Here is an 11,750-nt window from a genome sequence, read left to right as displayed (position 1 = left end):
GTCTTTGTGAGCCCAGGTTACCCCATTTAATATATTTTCCAAGTTCCATCCATCTTCCTGTAAATTTCATAATTTCCGTTTTCTTTACATATGAATAAAACTTCATTGTGCACCACATTTTCATTATTCATTTGTCTCGATGGCCAGCTAGGCAGATTGTCTCTTGGCTATAATGAGAGAGCATGAGTAGGGGTCTGGGAGGTAGAAAGGAGTCATGAGAGATTGATGATCTTGGCTCTTGGCTTGACTGAGTCAGGAATCAACCAAGAGACACACCTCTGGGTGGACTTGTAAAAGTTTTTCCTGGAAGGATTAATTAAGGGGGAAACCCTTCCTCAGGGTACACACATCCTCTCCAGATATATGGAGGTCCGAGGGAAAGCTGCTGCTTTTCGCCTGCCCACATTCACCCCTTACTTGGAAGCACACCAGTCTTGTGATACTGCATCCTCTGTTACCACCGCCTTCCCGACAGCCCCCGAACCCAGGTTCGTTGGCCTTCCAGCACGGACTAAAGACCAGTGCTTTCTCAAGAATCCTTGAGGCCTTCAAGAATGTTGAGGTATCCGCCTCATGGGCAGGACAGCGACTGGGCTCTCAGCCTCTCCAGAGTTCAGACAGCCACGATTAGACTACCCAGCCCCTATTGTGTAAGCCAGTCTAATAAATCTCCTTTGTAATGCACATTCGCTTTATCAGTTCTTTCCCTCTGGAGATCCTTGACTGATACAGAAGGCAAAAGGAGGCTTCATGGAGAGGGAGCGTGATGGAGCGAGCACACGTGCTCTGAAGGCAGAAAGAATATTGACACCAGAGGCATCAGAGGGTGGGGGAAACGGGAAAGAGTAGATAGAGGGTCAACCGGAAAAGTGTGCATAAAAATTGCCCTAAGGAAACCTGTTACTTTAGGTGCTAATTGAAAAATCAAATGAGACATGTAAGCGATTTCCTTACTTGACAGGTCGGCGAAGCACCGAGTCACTTTGTCTCCTCTTAAGAGCTATGGAAAGCGCACCACAGCAATGGTGTTAGTTGTAACTGTGGGCAGATGGGCGTTATTTTATCTTATTTTTATTTGTGTGCATGTGTGTGCACACAGGTTTGTAGAGGTACCTACAGAAGGGCCAAAACGGGGTGTGGGATCCCCTGGAGCTGTGGTTACAGGCAGCTGTGAGCTGAACTCAGGTCTTCTGTAGGAGCAGCAAGTACTCTTAACCCCAGAGCCATCTTTCCGGCCCCCATAGCCTAGGTATGTTTTACCTTAGAGAACACAGGTCCTGTGAATTCTATGAAAGCCAAGATTTTATGTTAAGTTTGTTATGGTAGATACTAATTGTAGGCAGAGACCTGGTCTCTTTGGTAAAATTCATCCCTTTTGCCAATACCTGATTACTCACTGGATCTTTTTACAGCGTGTTCTCAAGTGTGATATTCAATGTATGTGGTAAATGATGAGATTAAGTTATTCAGCTGCGGATGTTGCACTGGGACCCGGCCAAGGGAAAATATACGAATCTCCAGGCAGGCTTATATTTTGAAATAATAAGACTTTTGCAACACTGTAACTAAATACAGTGGCAACCTGTCAGATACATTATTTTCTCCTCACTCTTGAAAAGTAAAACAGATTTGAGGTGCAGTAAGCGACAAGAATTTTCTTTAAAACCTAGTATGAATTGGCAGCTTTTAAATTTGGGACTTCGTTTTGTTTTGTAGACTATCCTTTTTACAACTTTATTAATACGCAGCTGAAGTGTAGTAAAAAGGACACATTAAAATGCAATCTTGTTGCTTTCCGATGTATTTATATGCTAGTGAGACCCTTGCCACAATCAAGGAACATTCTGGTCTTCTCCAGAACCTTCCCACAGTGCCTTTACAATTCCTTTCTTTCTTCAATTCCATCCCTAGGCAATCATCAGCTTGCTTTCTCCTGCAGTATAAATGCATGTGTGTATTTCAAAGCATTATATAATTTCCAGGCCACATGACAGTTATGCCTGAATAAAGATTCAGCCCGAGTCTTAGCATGAAGGCCAAGAGTGGACCCAAACTCAGAACCACCGGCTCTTTCAGATCTCTCTGGGAACTGAGCTTCACCCATACTTTTACCCAGCTGGTCTCTCCAGCATGAATTGGGAACCACAAGCTTGGATCCAGTCTTACCAGCGACTCCGGCCCTTTGATCCCTGTGCACAATGTCAAGCACACTTCTCCGGTTCCCACTGCTTCCAATGAAAATATCTACGAATATGCCGGTCCTGCACTTTGACATGCTAATCCACGCTCCGCCACATTCATTCACTGTCTTGGGGGGAGGGTAAAGTGGGGTCCTGAGGGATCAAGATCAAGTGCCCAGGTCACAGGAGGAGCACATGGCTCAGTGGGCTTGATTGCACTATAAAGAGTAGCTTTCTGGTGCAAAGTCAAGTGAAGGTCGTTGGTTCGGAGTCTGTACACATCGTACGTATTCCTAGAAGCTGTATTAGCTGCATAGTGGTTTGGGCCCCTTTTCACTTTCTAGATTCATCTGTGTCATGGTGCATATTAGAGCTTTATGTCTTTTTCTTTTTCATCTGGCAGTAGTATTTTTTAAATTTTTATTATTTGTGTGTATGTAACATAGGAATGTGTGTGTACTTAAGAGGAAAACTTGCCAGTGTACGTTTTCTTCATCTACTGTGGGTTTCGAGGATCAAACTAATGTTATCACCTTCATATAGCCAGTACCTTTACCTGCCGAGCCACCTTGCTGGCCCAGCCCGGGAGTAGTCCACTAAGTGTCTGTTTATGCCGTCTTCCTGATATACATGTGAATTTTTTTGTTCACTGATCTTTTAGGATTACCATGACCATTTGTGTACAAGTGCTGTTTGGATGTGTTTTCCTTTCTTTTCAGCAAACAATTTCAATTTTAGTGCTTCATGTTTTCTGAGTGCTATTTGCTGCCATTGAATAGTAATGCTATGCTGGAAGTTATTCCAGGTCGTTTTCTGTACATATTTGTGTAAATATTTATTTCTTCTTACAGAATTTGCCAAAATTGACCAGTAAAAACATTTTACGTGAATTTAGCATTTGATCAAATGTCTGATTGCCATATTAGATGCTGTAAAATATTTTGGTATGATGTGATCATGTTATCGTTTTAAAGTCTGTTTTGGGGCAGAGAGATTGCTCAATAGTTAAGAGTCCTTAATCATGCATATTGCTTTTGTAGAGGACCCGAGTTCAATTCCCAGCACCCACGTTGGGCAGCTCACAACAGCTTGTATCTCCAACCCCAGGGAATCTGGTGTCCTCTGAGGGCACCTGCACCCATTTGCACATAACCACCCCCTACATATAATTAAAAAATAAATAAAACTTTATGGGCCACGCATGGTGGTGCATGCCTTTAACCTCAGCACTTGGTAGGCAGAGGTAGGTGGATCACTGGAGTTAGAGGTCAGCTTGGTCTACATAACAAGTTCTAGGCTAGACAAGGATACATAGACCCTGTGTCAAAAAGAAACTACCTTCAAGTCTGTTGTGTCTAGGAGGCTAACACTGTTCCACTCTTGCTGTCTATATCTGTGACTTTTATCATCTCTCCTTTTCTGGAGTATTCCAGCTCATTTTACCAACGTGGTTGATCTTTTCAAATAATTAGCTTTAAGATTTTTGCCTATTTTGTCCATACTTGATTACTGTGTTCTAGTGCTTTCTTCCTCCTTCACTGAGTTTGTTTGTCCTTTTAACTTTTTATGGTAGAATTTTAGATCATTTCATGTTATGGTTTGGATATAAAATGGCCCTCACAGGATCATGTGCTTGAACATTTGGTCCTCAGAAGGTAGTGCTAGTTGGGAGAAACTCTGAACCTTAAGAGGTAGAGTCTGGCTTATAGAAGTAGAGTCAGTATGGGTGGGCATTGAGATTTGTAACCTGTACATATATTAGAAATCCTACTAGATAGTAAATATGTATATATAATAAAGAGCTTGCTAGAAAAAATAGGGTTTTTCTTAACAACTCTTCCCGTGCTGCTGTTGACCCTTCATTCCTCAAGTTGTGTGGCTCCCTCCAGTCCCGTGTTCCTTCAGTGGGCACAGCCTTCAGCAGCCGTCTTCAATGCCGAGTCTCTGGGATGAGCTCTCCTTTTTCTTCGTTTGAAGGCACACATATTTCACCTTCATTCCTAGAGGACATTTTCACTAGGGATAGAATTCTGGGCTGAAATTTCTTTAGTTTCAGCTTATAAACCTGCTACTCCCAGACCTCTGTGGTTTCCGACGAGTACCCTTGAATATTTTAACCCATTTTTGTATATAGTGGGCCATATATTATTTCCACTAATTTTTCTTCTATATTTGGTTTTCACCAGTTTAGTTGATATAATTCGATATGAGTTTCTTTGAGGTTGGATTGCTGAGCTTCTTGAATCTGTAAATTTACTTACTCGATTAAACTCGAAACTTGTTAGCCATTGATCAAAATATCCTTTTTTTCTCAGTTTCTTCTCTTTCTGGTAATCCAGTTACATACTCAAGACCTTTGGAAACTGCCCTCCCTTCTCTGAAGCTCACCTCATCTCTTTCTTTGGCTTCACTTTTACCATTTGTTTTTCAACTCAGATAATTTCTGTTGACTGATTTTTCGGTTTCCTGGTTTTCTCAATTACTTCCATACTGATTTGAGTTTACCCACTGAGTTTTATATTTCAAATATTGTGTTTTTGAGTCCCACAAATTTCACATACTTAATATCTAGTGAAAAGTGTGTGACTGTTCATTCCCTTCAAGACTGTTTTGCTTTATTCGTGGAGCATAGCTGTTTAAATGTCTGATGGCTCAACCATCAGTTTTCCTGGATCTCTGTATACCGAGTAATTTTGGATGTTTTTCTTATCTTGTGAATATTTTGTGTGGGGTTAGTAGAAAGATTCCTATCCTGGTGAATGGTTCTGTTTGTTTGAGCAATCAGGCCCCTTCTATTTAGACTGCTGTGTTTCACTATCTATGGCTGGGTTTAAATCTCAGTTTAGGCCTCTGTGACCTATATATCCTGGATGGACTTTCCTGTACATAGGCTATTCAAGGTTTAGAATGAGTGTGAGCTGAAGGCTGGAATCTCTGTTCTCCTTGTAAAACCTTTGCTGACCTCTTTTGGTACTAGTTGATGTACTTAGTTCAGGAATCAAGCTTATATGAAGACTCATTCACAGAATTATGAGATCTTTCCATATTTCCCATCCCTGAAATTCTTCCCAAGCATAGTCATCCTGAGGCGGTTCCTCTGGGTTTATCTTGTAGTTTGCCTGCATTCGCATCTCCAAGAACTGCAACACTTTGCAGAAGAAAAAAAAAAAAAAAGAATAAAAATCTGGGAAGCTCGTAGCTCTGTGGGTCCTTTTCCTTCTATGATGGCTTCTGGGAAGCCTTGGGTAGTTTATTCACACATACGCTTTTTAAAAATTTTATTTTGGAATATCTTTTATTTTTTGATAATTTCATACAAGTGTACAATGTGTCTTGTTTATATGCACCTGCAGCTCCCAGGTTCCAGTCCGCAGACACCCAACACAGCTTCCTTTCACTTCATGTCATCTCTCTCTTTCCAAATTTGCACTCTATTAAGTCCGGCTAGTGCTGTTGGCTGGGGTGTTGATTAACTTGTTGGTTTTATCTTGCGCAGGTCTTGTGTGGGTAACCATAACAGCAGTGAGGTCCGAGTACAGTGATTACGTCATGTCCTGGGGACAGTATTACACAGCACACCTCTGCATCCGTCACCTCACATTCATTCTGCCCCATCCTCCTCGATGTTTCCTGAGCCTTGGGGCACTGTTATAGCTGTTCCCTCTAGAACTGAGACCTCAACAGCCATTTGTTCTCAGTTCATTGACTAGTGAGGAATCTCTCCATTAACTCCTGACCACTTCAGAAGAAACTTCTCTGGCCAAGGTTGAGAGCAGCACAAATCTATGGGAATAACCGCAGTATTAGGAAGGCAGTTTAACAACATGTCAATTTAGCAAAGCAGTAGTAGTAGGTTGCCCCTGAGGCCTGTGACCTTCTGAGCCAGGGCTTTCAGCCAGGTTTGCAATAACAGGCATGAATTGCCTTCTGTGTAGCAGACCTCAAATTCAATCAGAAAGTGGTTGGTTTCCCCATAACCCCATAACCCTAACACTAATGCCACTATTGCACCAGTGGACACATCTTGCTTGGTATGTGTTGCAGCATTCAGTGTTCAATGCTGAGTGATGCTTTGGATGACTTCTTTCTCAGTGGACTACATAGCACCTTTCTGCACTACACACACACACACACACACACGGACACACACACACACACACGGACACACACACACACTTTAGAGCTTTTAGTCTTAGTCTTTATGAGAAATGAACTGCAGGATGCTACCCACCTTTCTGCACTACACACACACACACACACACACGGACACACACACACACGGACACACACACACACTTTAGAGCTTTTAGTCTTAGTCTTTATGAGAAATGAACTGCAGGATGCTACCAGAAATAACTGTAATTGTGTTGAACTATAATCATATTGCCTGCAGGTCAAGGCTTACAACCTATCCACTAAACTTACCCAGACCATTATGACAAAAGAAGTTTTCCCTGCATGAAATTATACAGAGAAGGGCAAATGCTATTGTAAACCATGTCCATTGTACACATTCACATGCATAGTGTTTAAGAAAATATCTGTTGTGCTGTTTTACTTTAGAATTTACATTCTGACTGCTCTCTGCAGTTACTACATCAAAGGCATAAAGATGCTGGCTCACTGTCCTCCCCCTCTGGATTTTGTGTGTTCTTGAGGACCTAGGGATGGAACCCAGGGATTTGGTCACACCGGTGAGTGCTCTCCCCCACTGGTCTGCATCCTTAGCCACTGAATAATAAAAATGAAAACTGATTATATGTGAAAACCAGAAGCCATCAGAATCAAGTTGTACATTAATGAAACAGACAGTACTCTGTTCGGCTAATCCTTATTCTTTGTGGGGATTCAAATACAAGTTTTAGTTGGAAAAAAGAGCTTAAAATTAACATCGGTGACAGTGATACCTTTTACTAAATACAAGTATTTGATCACTGACAATTTCCTTATGAAATCAAGTTTATATAATGATAAGATGTAAAAATAAAAGATAAAATTATGGCATTTGAATATGAGTTTTGAAAGTGTGTAGAATTCTCCTTTTCTTCAGAGTGATCATGGGCTAGTGTTAACCATAGACTTCACATTTCTGCGTTTTGGGAGAGATAGCGACCAGTGATTCTTAAGGGAACGGAGAACAGGGACAGTACAATCATTCTTTGTAACAATGAACTTAAATTGTTCTTTAAAAAAATAAAGGATGTATGGGCATGAGATAAAGCACAAGATTAAGAGTTCCCATATTCTTAAGATACCCTCTGACCCTGAATTAGATTAACTTGCTTAAATAAGGCTCAGATAAGGAACACATTATAGTTCTGATGAAAGAATTGCCTCACGGGGTACTTTCCAAACATTCATTATTCTTGTTTTTCCCTGGAACTGGTGGGCACAGAAATGGCCATGTTCAGAGATTATAAAATGTTGCACTGTTCTGGTAGATACTTTGTTGTATCACTGTGAATTATATAAAAAAAAAAAACTTGATTCTTCTGTCACAAGATGTCAACGCTTTGCTTTTACAATTAACATACAATTTGCATTCAGCCAAAGGCACGAATCTTTCTCGTGTTTATGCATTTTTCACGTATATAACCCAGTTCAAGGTATAAAACACTATGGATTGTCCCTGAAACCTCTCCCGTGTTCTCTTCCTTTAACTCTCCTTCATCTTACACGGTTAACTATGCTTTGATTGGCACAGTTAACTTGCCTATCCTTAAAGTTCATGTATGTGGAGTCACACATTGCATATTCCTTTATGGAACATTTTTGAGACCCATCCATGTGTTGTGTGATCTTTTGTTTCTGTTGTTGGGGATGTTCAATTGGATCCATATGTCCCAGTCTCATCATCCATTAGTTTTCTTGGTGGACATTTGGCTTGCCTTCATTTTGAGGTTGTTATGAAGAAAAACACTTAAAAATGTGCGTAAATCTCTGTGGAGATAATTCTTATTTTTCATATTAAATTATAAATTACATTAGAAATTCGTCAGTGGTATTTATGTTCATGGAATCTTTTGAAGATATTTTGCTATTTAAAAGTGTTCTGGGTCTGGGGGGTGGTTCAGTTGGTAAAGTACCCTGCTGCACAAGCACAGGGACCTGGGTTTAGCTCCCTGTCACCCACGTAAAAGCTGAGTGCCGTGTTCTGCATCCATCATCCCAGCACTGGAGGGGTGGTGGGGAGCAGAGACAGGTGTATCTCCAGAGCTCATTGACCAGCCGACTTAGCTGCGCTGATGCGTCGCAGGTTCAGTGAGAGACCCCGTCTCAGAAAATAAGATGGAAAACACCTGATGAAGATGCCCAGCATTGACCGCTTGTCATGTGTGACCACTTGTACATACATGCACGTGCACTCACACATGTGTGCACCCATATGAACACAGACATACACTTCTTAAAAAGGGTTACAAGCTGGGTGTGGTGGCACACGCCTTTAATCGAAGCACTCAGCAGGCAGAGGCAGGAGGAGCTCTGTGAGTTCCCAGCCAGCCAGCCTGGTCTACACAGTGAGTTTAGGCCAGCCAGAGCTACATACTGAGACCATCTTAAAAAAAAAAGAAAGTCAGTTCCAACATATGGAAGTTACCCTAACTAATTCTGTACATAATTTTTAAACTTTTTGTCTCATTTTTATTTGTGTCTGTGTGAGTATAAACCACCTGGATGGGGGTGCCTGAGGAAGCCAGAAGAAAGTGTTGGGTCCCCTGGAGCTGGAGTTACAGGCAGTTGTGAGCTGCTGTGATGTGGGTTCTAAGAACTCAACTTGGGTCCTCTGCAAGAACAGCAAGCGCTCTTAAGTGCTGAGCTGTCTCTCCAACCCTGGTTACAATACGTTTGAGAGGTTATTTGTCTTTCTAAATGCAGAATTCCATATTTGATTCAACTGATAGACCATAAAGAAAAATTAAGGGTATATTTAAAGCTTATGAAAATTCAAACATACCATACATACAGAATCCTCATTTTTTTTAAAACAACCTGAGGTGATTATTTCACCCTTCTGGACCCAGCCCCAGAGTTCCAGATTCTTTTCCTTTCTATTCACATAAGCATGTGACACACCCGTCTTCCCATGAATTGAATCTCCTTGAAGACAGAGCCCATCTGTCTGTTCCTTCTCTTCTCCCCAGCATGCTACCTGGTACGTGGTGGATACACAGTACATGTAGAATGCACTAAGTAACTGCCCTTTGTCCTGGATATGTATTTGCCTTGGAAAAGTTGTTTTTTTGCTATGGAAACAAAACATATGCTTTGCTTTGGCTAAGGAGTTTACAGTTCCCTCCATTTCTTAAGGCTTTTGTTTAATACATGAGCTGACTTATCCTGGTTTCCTGTTTATATAGAACAGTCTTGATGAAAATGCACACTACCAGAAACTTATAAAGGATTTCTGTTTTATTAGTCTAATAACATTGCTAAAATTCACTGACGTGTCATCGAGAAAAAGAACTTCGAGAGAAGACAACATCCATGTGCACACACTCAACTCATCCTTCGGGTGGGTCTTACATGGGTTAGACAGTGCGTGGAAGTCAAATACCGTTTTATTTATTTGGATGGTTGGCAAAAGAAGCAATATCTGCTTTATACAATTAAAAGGCTTTGAAATGATGTGTAATTGTCATTACTCCTGGGATTTCTGTGTTAAATCAAAGGTCATTATTCTAATGGTCTCAGACTCTTTTCTCCCCTAATAAGTCTTCGCAAAGCCCATCTGTCTGCAGCTCGTGATATAACCTTTCTTGATACGGTTAGGACGGCAGATGGACAACAGATGGGAGTTTTGCCCTGCCTCGTGGTTCAGAGCTTGGCCCAGGCACGAACTGTCAGGGACTGTCAGTTTGTCTTTTCAAAAGCTTGTGGGCTTCATCACTGTGTGGCATCTAAACCACCAGTCTGAATTAATGCAGAGCCAGGCCAGCTATCGGTCACTGTGACTAGTTAATGATGGTGACTCCTGTGGGAGCACCTAGTGAGTCTATAAAGTAACTTGGTGGGAAATGCCCTTTCTACTTCACAGTGTGCTAGACCTTCAGGACCCCAGAGTTAGCACTTCACTGGCATCATGCTTATGCCATCAGGAAGGTACCGCTGTCACACAGGTACTCAATTGTTTCTCGAGTATAACTCGCTTTCTCCAGAGCCTTCATTTCTATTTAAAGTCACCCAGGACAGCAGTGTAGCCGTGCAGACAGATGGTAGTTTGTGTTTTGATTTAAATGTTTGGAAATTTTCATATTCTAGACTTCTTAAAGGCATTGCATAATCAAATAGACTATTGGTTACATTTTCACTGCAGGAAGAATTGGTTGTTTTGACCACAGCATGAAAATATAGTTCATGGAATTAGTAGCGCTTTTCCATGGGGAAAGGCAACCTTTCAAAAAATTTTACATCCTCAGCACAAGTTAAAAAGTTATTTTATGTGTGCCTGAATTTGCTGCTTGTTGTTGCTTCATTTCAATAGAAACAAGATGGAAGTCACCAGATAAGTCTGGGTGAGTCCCAGTAACAGAGGGTACGTGTGGCAGTGACCACGAATAAACGGCAATCAGGAGTCAAATGTGATGCTGAAATTTTTCCTGCTGCTGTTTATTTCTTTAGACTTTGAGTTTCAGTGAGATCGTATTCTCAATCTTGACTAATAATTAAGGAGAATTTATATGAAGAATATATAATCACAAATGCTTAAATGAATACCCAAATAGTGCTAAATCACTGCCATTTCCAGAGCCATTTCTAAGCACCCAGCAGTAAGGGAGAGTAATCCGTTGAAGTAAATAGAAGTATTGGGCTCTGACAGTTAATACATTTCTGTTGATTCAGAAGGTAGATTTTCCTATGTTCTGGGGATCAGGTTGCTTCTAAAAATGTGCTCCAAATTATATGGATAGCACTGAATTATACTTAAATGCATTATATTTGCATTTCATTCTAGAGATTTATTCAATTTGTATTTTAAAGATGTTTAAAATCTAGACTATAACATTGTTAGAAAATCATTTACCTAAACCTTGAGGAATCCCCAAGTTAGCAAATGAATTTATATCTAGTTTACGGTTCATCAGATCATCTGTTTGTTTTCACTTTTCTTTCGTAATCCAACATGTTTAAATGTTTAGAATTGTGTCTGTACCCTCAGGTGAGGTAACATGCATGTGCATCTGCTTGATTTTAGATGTAGTTACCCACTGTGATAGAAATTTGACAGGTGTTCGAAGTATCTTTATTCTATAATCTCAACATTTTGTCTGTGACTTCCTTGAAACCAGCTCGTTTATTCTTTCCTTTAGAAAGGAATCTTAAGAAAGGAAATGATCTTATTAACAGTGTGGATGGCCTCCAGGACTGTGCCACACCCCCGGTAAATGTACGTTAACATGGGTCTGGCTGACATGATTTCAACTAAGGTGTGAACAGGATCTATTAGTTATAAGTTTGTGGATTTTTGGACAGAGGCTGCTAGAAATTCTCCATCTGAGACATTCTGATCCTAGACTCTCCCATTAACCACAGAATGCAGACACATCTGAACTGGAGACCAGAAGCAATGCC

Source organism: Nannospalax galili, unplaced genomic scaffold (assembly GCF_000622305.1).
Source record: "Nannospalax galili isolate Female #2095 unplaced genomic scaffold, S.galili_v1.0 scaffold412, whole genome shotgun sequence".
Classification (NCBI taxonomy): Eukaryota; Metazoa; Chordata; class Mammalia; order Rodentia; family Spalacidae; genus Nannospalax; species Nannospalax galili.
Note: the sequence above shows the minus strand (reverse complement) of the source record.